Source organism: Manis javanica, chromosome 9 (genome assembly GCF_040802235.1).
Source record: "Manis javanica isolate MJ-LG chromosome 9, MJ_LKY, whole genome shotgun sequence".
NCBI classification, from domain to species: Eukaryota; Metazoa; Chordata; class Mammalia; order Pholidota; family Manidae; genus Manis; species Manis javanica.
In genome coordinates this window covers 33,639,338-33,651,956 of record NC_133164.1, presented here as the reverse complement: position 1 = coordinate 33,651,956, position 12,619 = coordinate 33,639,338, and the positions used below count along the sequence as shown (strand labels likewise).

General features: G+C 37.6%; 1 pseudogene; it reads left to right on the top strand.

Moving 5' to 3' along the window:
• The first annotated feature begins 8,246 nt into the window (after positions 1-8,246).
• Positions 8,247-9,308, top strand: LOC108390339 (hsc70-interacting protein pseudogene; annotated as a pseudogene).
• Positions 9,309-12,619: the final 3,311 nt, after the last annotated feature.

Genomic DNA, 12,619 nt, shown 5'->3' with positions numbered 1-12,619 from the left:
ATATATTTGAAAATGACAGATCCGATATAGGCTTGATGTCCAGAATATATAAAGAGCTCACACGCCTCAACAAACAAAAAACAAATAACCCAATTAAAAAGTGGTCAGAGGAGCTGAACAGACAGTTCTCTAAAAAAGAAATACAGATGGCCAAGAGACACATGAAAAGATGCTCCACATCGCTAATTATCAGAGAAATGCAAATTAAAACTACAATGAGGTATCACCTCACACCAGTAAGGATAGCTGCCATCCAAAAGACAAACAACAACAAATGTTGGCGAGGCTGTGGAGAAAGGGGAACCCTCCTACACTGCTGGTGGGAATGTAAATTAGTTCAACCATTGTGGAAAGCAGTATGGAGGTGCATCAAAATGCTCAAAACAGACCTACCATTTGACGCAGGAATTCCACTCCTAGGAATTTACCCTAAGAACGCAGCAATCAAGTTTGAGAAAGACAGATGCACCCCTATGTTTATCGCAGCACTATTTACAATAGCCAAGAATTGGAAGCAACCTAAATGTCCATCGGTAGATGAATGGATAAAGAAGATGTGGTACATATACACAATGGAATACTACTCAGCCATAAGAAGTGGAAAAATCCAACCATTTGCAGCAACATGGATGGAGCTGGAGAGTATTATGCTCAGTGAAATAAGCCAAGCGGAGAGAGAGAAATACCAAATGAATTCACTCATCTGAGAAGTATAGGAAGAAAGGAAAAACTGAAGGAACAAAACAGCAGCGTAATTACAGAACCCAAAAATGGACTAACAGGTATCAAAGGGAAAGGAACTGGGGAGGATGGGTGGGCAGGGAGGGATAAGGGGGGGGAGAAAAAGGGGGGTATTAAGATTAGCATGCATGGGTGTGTGGGAGAAAGGGAAGGGTGGGCTGTACAACACAGAGAGGACAAGTAGTGATTCTACAACATTTTGCTAAGCTGATGGACAGTAACCGTAATGTGGTTGTTAGGGGAGACCTGATATAGCGGAGAGCATAGTAAACATAGTATTCTTCATGTAAGTGTAGATTAAAGATTAAAAAAAAAAGATAGAAAGAAAGAAAAGGGGGATTACTCCTTGATAGGATAAAACTATTGGTAAATCAAAGATCAACGCAGGCTTTAAATATCCTTAATGTTGATCACTTAAAGGGTGTCAGATGTTCAGCTATGGAGGTACTCTTTTCTGATAATATTCCTTTCTCTTAATAAAAAAAAAAAAAAAAAAGCAGTCCCTGTGTGCTGACCTCCAATGAGTTCTGCACAGTGGTATAGAGGGCATGTCAAAGTGTGGGCAAAGGGTCTGTTTGTTTCTATGCAGAAGATCAAGGCCTAGCTTGGATACCCAGGAAATGAACTAAGATACGATATGAGGAGGAGCTTCCGGCATCAGCACTCTCTGGAGGACTCGTGCCGGGGGATGATCTTCAAAAAGCCTCCACAGGGATCCAGGTGATGCTGCGGTTGTGGCTGCATCCACCCCACCATTTCCTGGACTTGCCATTGGAATGAGGAGGGAGATGTCTAGGCTGGCATGTGCATACAGTGAGACAACGAATTTGACCAGATCTGTACTATTGGAACTCAACCAGGAGTTGGGAGGGGTGCAAGTTGTAGCACTCCAAAATCTTATGACTATAGACTATCTACGGTTAAAAGAACATATGGGATGTGAACAGATCCCAGAAATGGGTTGCTTTAATTTGTCTGATTTCTCTCAGACTGTTCAAGTACAGTTGGACAATATCCATCATATCATAGACAAATTTTCACAAATGCCTAGGGTGCCTAAATGGTTTTCTTGGCTTCACTGGAGATGGACGGTAATTATAGACTTGCTTTGTTTATGTCACCGTATTCCTATTACGTTAATATGTGAGCGCAAATTTGTTGGTAGTTTAAAACCTATACGTGCTTAAGGTACTCTACAATAAGATATGTCAAAGAAATAATCAATCCTCCCATGTTTTCTTCTATATGCTACCTCTATAGCTTTTCTTCTTCCTTCCTAATTACAACCCTTAAATAGAATTCGTGCCTCATATCAAATTTACCAAGTATCATAATTCCCCCAGGTGGTATAGATACCTCGAGACAAGTGCTGGGCATAGAAGCCACAGGGCATAAATCTGCAAAGAAGTAAAAAGCTAACCTTTTCAAACAATATGGCTTCTCTCTCACTTACCAACTTTACATTTCCCTGTATGGCCCCAGAAGATGACTGGTTAGCCAGAGACGGGTAAGATTCCTCAAGGGAGGAACAACCTAAGATAGGCAGAATCGCAGGGGGACCATCAGGTGAGAAATTGGGGATCAACAGAGGTGAGGCTCAGAACCTCACCCCCCCTGTTTTGAGAGAAATCTGCATCCGTGGATGTTTTGCTGCCCTTGTCTAGCTTGGATTAATACTTAGTCCATAGGCACACACCTGATTATCTACATTCGCCCTCTTACAGCACTAAACTATGTTTTCTACCTTTATCTTGCATCTACCTACCACTTCAGCATTTTATTAAAAATAAAAATAAGAATAATAATAAAGGGAGAAATGTGGGATCCACATATAAATCAAGTATAAAAATCAAACAAATATTCATATTTGACCTGATTGTTATAGTTCATAATGCGTGATCAAAACCGAAAGTTTCTGTGATGACTGCCCTTGTACTGTTCACCATGTAAGAATTTATTCACTATGTAAGAATTCGTTCACCATGTAAGAACTTGTTCGTTATGCTTCAGAAGATTGGAGACTGACGGGAATTAGGCTTGAGATGGATTAATGATTGTACATTGAGCATTGACCCCCCTATACAGAATTTCATTGTTGTTAACAACCATTTGATCAATGAATATGAGAGATGCCCTCTCAAAAAAAAAAGTTCAAATTTTAATTAAAAATACTATTTTGTGCCACCTGGAATACAGTTTTAGTAATCTATAAATGCAGGCACAAAATGTTTGCATTTTCTGATTGATTTAAAATGGAATGGATCACTTTTTAACTTATTCTGATAATTTACAGGGTTGTATATTGGGAGAGAGGATCAAACAACCCTTTTTATTGCTCAATTTTCCATGGACAGGTGCAGTATTAAAATTGTGGAAGAGTTTTTTTGGGTCGCTGATTTAACTAGAAGGGGTAGTAATTCTGGAACATTTAAACTCTTCACATGTAAATCTGACTAGCAGGTTGGTTGGGTAGGGGAGAGAGACACTCAATGGAGAGAGACATTTAAATGGTCACCTCATTAAACAGGTATCAATGAAACTTTTCCTTTAGAAAACAGACCTGGGAAGAAAGGACAAGTTGTTGATATAACTGAAGTCAAAATATGCTAGAGCTGTTATGTAATCATTCAATGCAAAAGGAACCCACGTCAGAGGCTACTGACTATAGTTAACCCGGGATCCTGGTTAGCTGAAGGAGAGCTATAGCTTTTGTTTTGCCCTCATTATTGTTTTGGGTATGACTGGGAGTTTAATGATGTTGGCGCAAGGCCTGTAATGCAATTTGCTATTTTTATTACTCTGTCAATATGGTGCATTAAGGTCCTCAATACTCTTCAACAAAAGTAAAAGAAAAAAAAAAAAGAACCTGTCTTATATCAGGCTGTGTAGAAATTAAAACAGAAATGTCTAATGCATGTTCCTCAATACCACCATCCTGATTAAAGCTTTTGAGTGAGTCTAACTTATTAATTTAAAACTACGAGGAAACCTTAACGATATAGAGATATATGGTTTCTAGGATTGCCTCTAGGGAGTCTTTCAAGTAGAAGCTCGTTTTGCCTTTGTGTCTATGCTATAAAGGTAAAAAGGCGAAGCAGAAGACAAGGCCTTTTTCTTACCTCATAAAACATTTCCACTTTGTTTCTGGCTAGAGATAAACAAAATCTAGTTAACTAATACTCAGGTGTCAAAAATAAAACAATGAGATAAGAATGCAAAGGGACAAAATAATTTACAATTTTGATATGACCATCTTCATTGTGGTACATTAGAAATACTAATAAGCATTAAAGAGTGAGAAGTACCTTAGTCATTATACCACATATCCCCTCAAGCTTATAGCATGGTATTTGTTCTAGAAATTTCCTTTTTTTCTTTTAATCTCAGAAATTACCAAAATATACCATATAAAATGATTTTGAAAATCGCTTGTGACTGAGGCATATCTGTGGCTTTGCCCAAACTTTCCACTTGATTTTTCTGTAAAATCCCAGCATAACAGTATTTTAGGCCATGTTTCTCTGAAAAAAAAGAAAAAAGCCCTGAAGCTTTGGATCTTAATTTAAGTAGCATTTCAGGTTTTCTTAAACTGGTGGAGTTTACCAGTAATTTAAATGCACAGTAGTTATAAATTACAGTTATCAAAGAAGTGGTATTATAATTAGGTTATATTTTGTTATTGCAAAGAATCTGAATTCTCCTTATCAAAATTCAATTTAAGTTAATCCCTTCTTGTAGACTAACCCTATCAGTTTACTGTTATTCATAGAAATTTCAGATGATTACATTGTGTTTTGCATGTTTATTTGTTAATTTCCATGTCAGTCTGTATTTTTAGAGCAGAAGTCAGTAAACTTATAACATAAAGCATACTTTGAGGGCTAAAGTCTCTGTTGCAACTCTTATACTCTGATATTATATCACAAAAGCAGCCACAGATGATCTATAAAAGGATGAGTGTGGTTTAATAAATCTTTATTTACAAAACAGTCAGGTATCTGGCTTGGCCCATAGATTTTAGGTTGTTGAAAACTGCTTTAGCTTTTGTGAATTTCAGGGCAGGGACAATGATTTACACAACTGTTTTTTTTTTTAATCTCTATTACTTACAGAGTACATGGACTATAGTATTTTACTGGTAGAATAAAATTACTAATATATGTATTGATATGAATGATCTTACTCTATGTGAAATAACTTGAATTAATGCTCAGTATTTTTATGGTTATTAAATTAACTATGAATATAATCTGACAGAAAACATTATTCCACTTTACACTTAAGTTAAATTTTTTTTGAATTTAATTGATTATGTTTTTATTTGGAAAACTGCATCATTAAGAGTGTGGTATATATTACAAGCATATATACCAGTATCTGGTTCTTCTCTATTTCTTGGAATTAAAAAGCTTATAGTTTGCCTTCGATCTGAAGTTAGGCATAACCACATGGCAATTTCAGGCCAATGAAATATGTACACTGTCATAAGGAATAATAATAATACCTGACACATATTTAGTATTACATACCAACCACTATTTAAGTAAATTGCATGTATTATGTTCTTCCTCATTCTGACACAAAAATAAATATATATAAAATTACTGGGAAAAGTCTAACATACAGAAAACTCCATTTATCAATATTTTAGACTATGTTTAAATAATATTTGTCATAATAGTGTACATACCTATAGTGCTTACTAGGTATGCTAGCTCTTTTCTGAGCCCTTTGTATATTAATTAATTATTTACTCACAAAAAACTTGTTAGGCAAAAATTTGTTAGCACAAATTCCCCAAAGTCACATAGTTGAAATGAAGACAGGATCAGATTTGAACAGAACAGTCTCATAGCAGAGCCCATACTTCTAAACCATTAAAGCATATTTGCTATGTTGTTACAAACTTTCTTTCATAAACTTGGAAATTTATAATAACAGTCTTAGTTTATTATTTGGCATTAAATGTTAAAAATCTACCTATAGTGATAATCAAAAAGTTGGAAAGAAGGCGTAATATTGCTTATGCTGGCCATGTTTTAATTAAAACAATGTTGGAAATAATGTTCAGTAGTAGAAGATTAGCTATATATAGTATGCTTTGTCTTTAAGATGGAATAATATGAAACCATTAAAAATATTGTAGTAAAAACTACTGATAAGGAAAACCATTCACCATTTATTGAAAATTGGAGTGAAATAATTCAAGATATGATATATTCTGTTTCATATATACATAAAAGATACACACTGGTGGTGTGCTGGTAAATGTTTAACAAGTGGCTCCTTGGGAGGAAAAAAGATTTGCACACTGTAAAAACACACACTGGCTGATTTCAAGCTACCAGCAGAAAATCTGGGATTAGAGAAGAGATATACACACTTAGCTCTTGCTGGTTGCTCTGAGCTTCCTCTAGCACACCACCTACTAAATGTTAAGTGTAGGTAATTCTTGATGGTGGGATAATAGGTGTGTCAATTCAGGCCCTCTAAGAAGCTGCCAAGATGAGTTAAGTATAAGACACTTACTGGGAGAATTTTGTGTAGGAAAAAAAGGGGGAGGGAGCTGGAGAAGGTCAAGAGAGAATCATCAGACCGGGCAGTAGGTCTCCACCTGTGAAAATAGAAGGAGATGAAAGGACTGGGTAGGAGAAGCCTCAGCCCTCAGCCTTCAGCCTCAGTCTGGGAAAATCTCTACCAGAACAATGGGAAGCCCCCAAGGAAAAGTTAGAGATCTGTGTCATATGTAGGAATGTAGGCACTAGTGTTCTGGCTGTGCTCAGACACTGGCTGCAGCAGCTAGGGAAGTCTGGCCCTGCTTGAATGAGTGCAGTGGAAGACCCAAAAGGGGCAGGGAGTGGAGCTGTCAGCTCTACCCTCACAGCAGTTGTTCTCGAAAGCCATCTGAGGAACTCACTTCTGCAGGCTGCACAATAGGTGTTGACGTTTTCCTATTTTCTTTTCATAATTTTTGTTCACATTTTCTACAACCTATTGATTTTAAGATAGAAGAAATTTGTATGCTAAAATTTCTAGCTGTATTCAGATTCCACCATTCATTCAGGACCAATATTACTTTATAATCTCTCTCTCCTCATAATGAACCATTACTTGAGTCATCAGAGTTTATGAAGAACTTCCATAGATACTATATGAATATGATGTAATATATTAATGATACAATGTAATATATTAATATAATGTAATATATTGATGTATTGATTTATTAGTGTACTTGTATTTACTTGGATAATTGTATTACATGTGTAAGTGTGCCTCCCTATTTAAATTAAAAATCTGAAAAGCAAAAAACGTGTAACTTTTCTAGTGCTACGCAGCTTTTAGTGTTAAATTCAATATTCAAACACAAAAAGCTAGATCCAAGACATCTCGATATTTTTCCATGCTTTTAAAATAATGATAATGAATACACTGGCTTCCATTGGTTTTCATACCTTATTGTGATTTTGTATGTCGTAAGAGGCAGTCCCATGCAATAATTAAGTGCATGACCTCTGGAGCCAGGCTGTCTGAGTTTGAAGACTTGCTTTGTGATTCACTAAGTGTGTGACTTCAGGCTAATTCACAAAATCTCTAGGGGGCCCCAGTAATAACATCTTTTACATGATGATGGCGATGATAGCACCTACTTCACAGGGTTGGTGTAAGCACCAAATACTTGCAATACTTGCAAAGCACTTAGTCTTGTAAAACACTTGTAAAGCACTTTGAAGAATGCCTGGCACAGTGTATGTAACCAAATATGTGTTCATGAAATTATTATCACATAATAAGTAAGAACACTAAGTTAAGAAATATTAAGTCATCTTCCAAGGTGAAAGAAATGAGTATGTTGATTATGGTCTTAGAAAAGAAAGGATCAGCAAAGGCAACTCAGTGAAGTACAGTAAGCCAACCAGCCATGCAGCCTTGGCCTAGGCAGGCTCCCTCTCTGGACTTTAATTTCCTCATCTGTGTGATGGTGTCTTTGTACTCGACAGTTCCCAAGGTTCCCCCTAGACCTATGATTTTATGGCTCCTAAGAATTTAATTTGATATCATTAAGCTCTGAGAAAAAAAAAAAGATTTCAGTTTGAAGTTTTGTTTCAGGGGGAAAAACCTACAATATATTGAATATAAAATTTTGAACTATCAAAATTACCATGTGTTCAGTTGTATTTCTAAAATCCACAAACAATATAAAAGAAACTTAATTCAAGTTAGTATAAATATTTCAAGGTATGTAAGAAAATTTGATTTTTTAATTAAAATAAACTATGTGGCCCCTTCTACATGGTCCCTGAGCTAGTATCCAGGCCTGGAATCCAGCTGCAGCTCAGCCTAAGCCACCCCCTGCATCTCCTGCTGTCCCCCACCATCCCGGCCTGTGGACCCCGGACTGCCACAAAGTGAGTGGGTTTGGGGCCTTCATGAGAATGTATAAGCAGGATCCGAGTTTTCTGCACATCAGGGAAATGTACTTCCTGAGAGAATGGGTGGACAGCATGGTGGGTAAAATGCCACCTGGAACTCATAAAACTAAATCAAAAGAGAATACTGAGGAAGAAAAAACAGATAGTAAGTAGGTGGAGGAAAACATGAAGACAGAGGAATCAAGATATGAGGAAAGTGGACTAGGGACTGACAGTAAGGGTATGACTGAACCAGACACTGATGCCCCTCAAGAAATGGGAGATGAAAACGGAGAGATAACCGAGAAGATGATGGATCAGCTGATGACAAAAACGCAGCTGCCATGGATGTCCTAAACGACGGTGTACTACGAAAAGCCCTCGACGTGTTCACAGTCACCATCAAGCTGAATCCTCTCTTGGCCATCCTGTGTGCCGAGCCAGTGCCTTCAACAAATTTCAGAAGCCAAATTCTGCCATCAGAGACTGTGACAGAGCTATAGACATAAATCCTGATTTAACCGAGCCTTACAAGTGGAGGAGGGAAAGCACCCCGACTTTTGGGCCACTGGGAAGAAGCAGCCCACGATCTTGCCATTGCCTGGATTATGATAAAGACGCTAATACAAGGCCAAAAGCAGTTCAACCAAGCACCCAGAAAACTGCAGAACATTGGAAAAAATATGAGTGAAACATGAAAAGTGAGAGATCAAAGAAAGAACAGAAAGGGTGAAGAAACGGTGAAGAAGGCTCAGGAAGAACATGAGAGAGCCCAGAGGGAGGAAGAAGCCAGCCCGAAAGCAGAAGCCCAATATGGCATTTTCTGGGTGGTTTTCCTGGGGAATGCCTGATGATTTTCCCGAAGGAATTCCTGTAATGGGAGAGGGCATGCCTGGAATGGCAGAAATGCCTGGGCTCAATGAAATTCTTAGTGATCGCAAGGGTCTTTCAGCCATGCAGGATCCGAAAATTATGGTGGCCTTCTAGGATGTGGCCCAGAACCTGGTAAATATGTCAAAATATCAGAGCAACCCAAAGTTTATGAATCTCTTCAGTAAATTGTCAGCCAAATTTGGAAGTCAGCATAGTGCCCTTCTGACAAATAAAGCCCTTGCTGAGGGAAAACAACCTACATCACCTTGGATGTCACAATAATAGAAACCTGTGTACCTCTGGCCTTCTCTGAAGAAAGCTGTGGTGCTTTGAAGATCATCTCTACCCCTCTACCCAAAGGGTGGCTGAGACATTTTACAGTGGTTTGCCATTAGGGTATTGCTCCAGATAATTTTTTCCTAGTAGCAATTACAAACTTTAATTACTTTCTAATCCTTAAAAATACATAAAACAAATTAAAAAATAAATAAAATAAAATTATGTGTATAGTATTTAGCACCTAAGACAAATATGTTGTTATTTCTGTTTCCCAACAGAGGATGCCAAGGAAACTCGGAAATCATGGTAAATGCGCTACCATTTATTTATTACTTCTCTAAGTCATGTTAAATTTTGTGTGGTTTAGTGAGAATAGGTGCTTTTAGTGTTACCGTACCCTGTATGGCTTAGCAGGCCAACTTCCACCTGTACCACTGTGCCTCAGACCTTCTCTGGGACCAGAGCCCACACACATAGAAAGGAATTGTGTGAGAAGTAACATCCCTCCTTCTTTTATCTTTTTTTTTTAAATTAAGGTATTATTGATATACATTCCTAGGAAGATTTCACAAGAAAAACAATGTGGTTATTACATTTACCCTTATTATCGAGTTGTATCCCGATACCCCATTGCAGTCACTGTCCATCAGTATAGTAAGATGCCACAGAGTCCCTATTTGTCTTCTCTGTGCTACACTGTCTTCCCCATGATCCCCCCACACACTATGTGCACCAACATGATACCCCACAATCGCCACCTCTCTCTCTTCCCACCCATCCTCCTCTACCCCTCCTTGGTAACCACTAGTCCCTTCTTGAAGTCTGTGAGTCTGCTGATGTTTTGTTCCTTCATTTTCACTTTGTTGTTATACTCCACAAATGAGGGACATCACTTGGTATGTGTCTTTCTCTGCCTGACTTATTTCACTGAGCATAATGCCCTCTAGCTCCATCCATGTTCTTGCAGATGGTAGGATCTGTTTCTTTCTTATGGCTGAATAGTATTCCATTGTGTATATGCACCACATCTTCTTTATCCATTCATCTACTGATGGACACTTAGGTTACTTCCATGTCTTGGCTACTGTAAATAGTGCTGCGATAAACATAGGGGTGCACATGCCTTTTTCAATCTGAGAAGTTATTTTCTTTGGGTAAATCCTAGGAGTGGAGTTCCTGGGTCAAATGGTATTTCTATTTTTTTAGTTTTTTGAGGAAACTCCACATTACTTTCCACAATGGTTGGGCTAGTTTACATTCCCACCAGCAGCAGTGTAGGAGGGTTACCCTTTCTCCACATCCTCACAAGCATTTGTTGTTTAACATACCTCCCTCTTATACACTCACACACACACACACATACACACATGCATGCATGCAAAGGCAATGCTCCTCAAACAACACCCCAACTCCTCACTCTTCAGATGGAGTAACTCTGAGGATCCTGTTCAGTGCAGCACGATTAAGCCCCACTACCCTCAGTAATATTTTCAAAGTAATGCTGATTCAGTTGACTACCTTTCCCTCTTCTGTGTCACTTCACTTATACCCCACAGTCTCCTGCAGTTACACACAGACAAACTTACTGGGTCAGAACCCTTGTCTCCAGCTGTGCCTCTGGTGGAACCCAAATGCTAGCATTAAGGTTCTATCTATTGTATAACTAAATCATCACTACCACATAAGAACCATTCATAACACAGCCAACTAACATTATGTTAACTTCAAAACAAAACAAAGGAAAACAAGAGTCCATAAAATCAATATATCTTTGATAAATCTGAATGTGACTACTAACTATAATGAGCTAATAATGTTTTCTTCATAGAACAATAGGTACCTTCTGTTCTCATTTCCTGTCAGAATTTCAGGAGACAAATATATTTTTCTTAAATATTATGGAACACCAGTATATCTTCTCATATCAACATCTATTATGCCACTGAAGAAATTGAAAAATAAGACACATTTTCTTTAAAATTGAATCTATTTGAAGCCAAAAGGTATGAATACCAAAGAAAATTTAAACTTGAAGGATAATATAGAACCCATGAGGTCACTTCAGTATTTTCACTAAGATCAAACTAAGAATTCTGGAGAATGGTTCCTCTTTTCCCTTCTTGTTAGTTCACTAAATATCTCAAAAATAATAAATAATATATTTCCTCTTAAATATGTGATCACATATTTATTTCCTATCATAGTTAACTTTGGGGAAAAAAATGAAAAAAATGTATAACTCACTGAGTGAACCCCAAATTTAGACTATCAATCTAAATTCACAAGCCATGCCCTTGTGCTATTTAAATTAGACACATTGATCTCCTAATGACTTTTATTTCAAAGTACAAAGGATGACATGCTGTTAATACATTTTTCCTTGTTGATTTTACTGAATGAACTACATTGAAAATTCGAACAGTTTAAAGGAAAATAATAAAGAAAGTTGTGAACAAACTGATTCCATGTGTTTAGATTGATTGGGATGGCTGCTGATAGTGAAGAGTCTCTGAAATTTCTATTGAAAGGTGTTTGTCAGGCTTCTGATTATTATTTTTTTTAAATCTATTTTCTTCAGTTTTTTTAAGCTCCAAATCCCTTTCGTAAGTGTAGTTTAAAATAGTAATGGCAACCACACATATAGCACTTGTTAGATTCAGAACACATATTTGAAGCATTTTATTAGCTCATTTAGTTAGTTACCATCTCAAGTATTCAGCAAGAATTCTTTCTATAGTAATATAATTATTATCTACATTTTACAAATGAGGAAACCAATGTAAACAGGTAAGAAGGATTAAAGCAACCTATGCCGGCAAACAACTATTAGGACACTATCTACTAGATTTTGGTGTTGTTAGGAGCTGGCCTGGACCTGAAAGTGAGAATTGAGGACAAGAATTTATAGCAAATAAATTTATAGCAAATAAACTTCCTGATGGTCATTTGTCAATCAGTGGTTGGAAAATTATTTCTAGGAAAGCCATCCCAGACAGAAACCATGCAATATTCCTGGCCCTGTGTGAGCTTTAGTGATTGTTCCTCAATTGCATTCGTGGGGTGCTTTCCCCAGCCTCACATTGTGTTGTCACAGCAATGCTGTAAAAGTATTCAGCTGAAGACTCCAGAGGGACCCCTCCTCAGATTTCCAGAGCTCTCTATGCAGCTCTGTCCTCTCTGTTGCTCTTTCTTATGAACTGTTAACCAGCTTGGCCTCAGAGCCTCTGCTCCAGTCACTCTGCTCAGGAAAGTCACTGAGCTCCACTTGCATTCGTGTCCCTTAACTGTGTTTGAAAATTCCTCCAGGCAGCGAG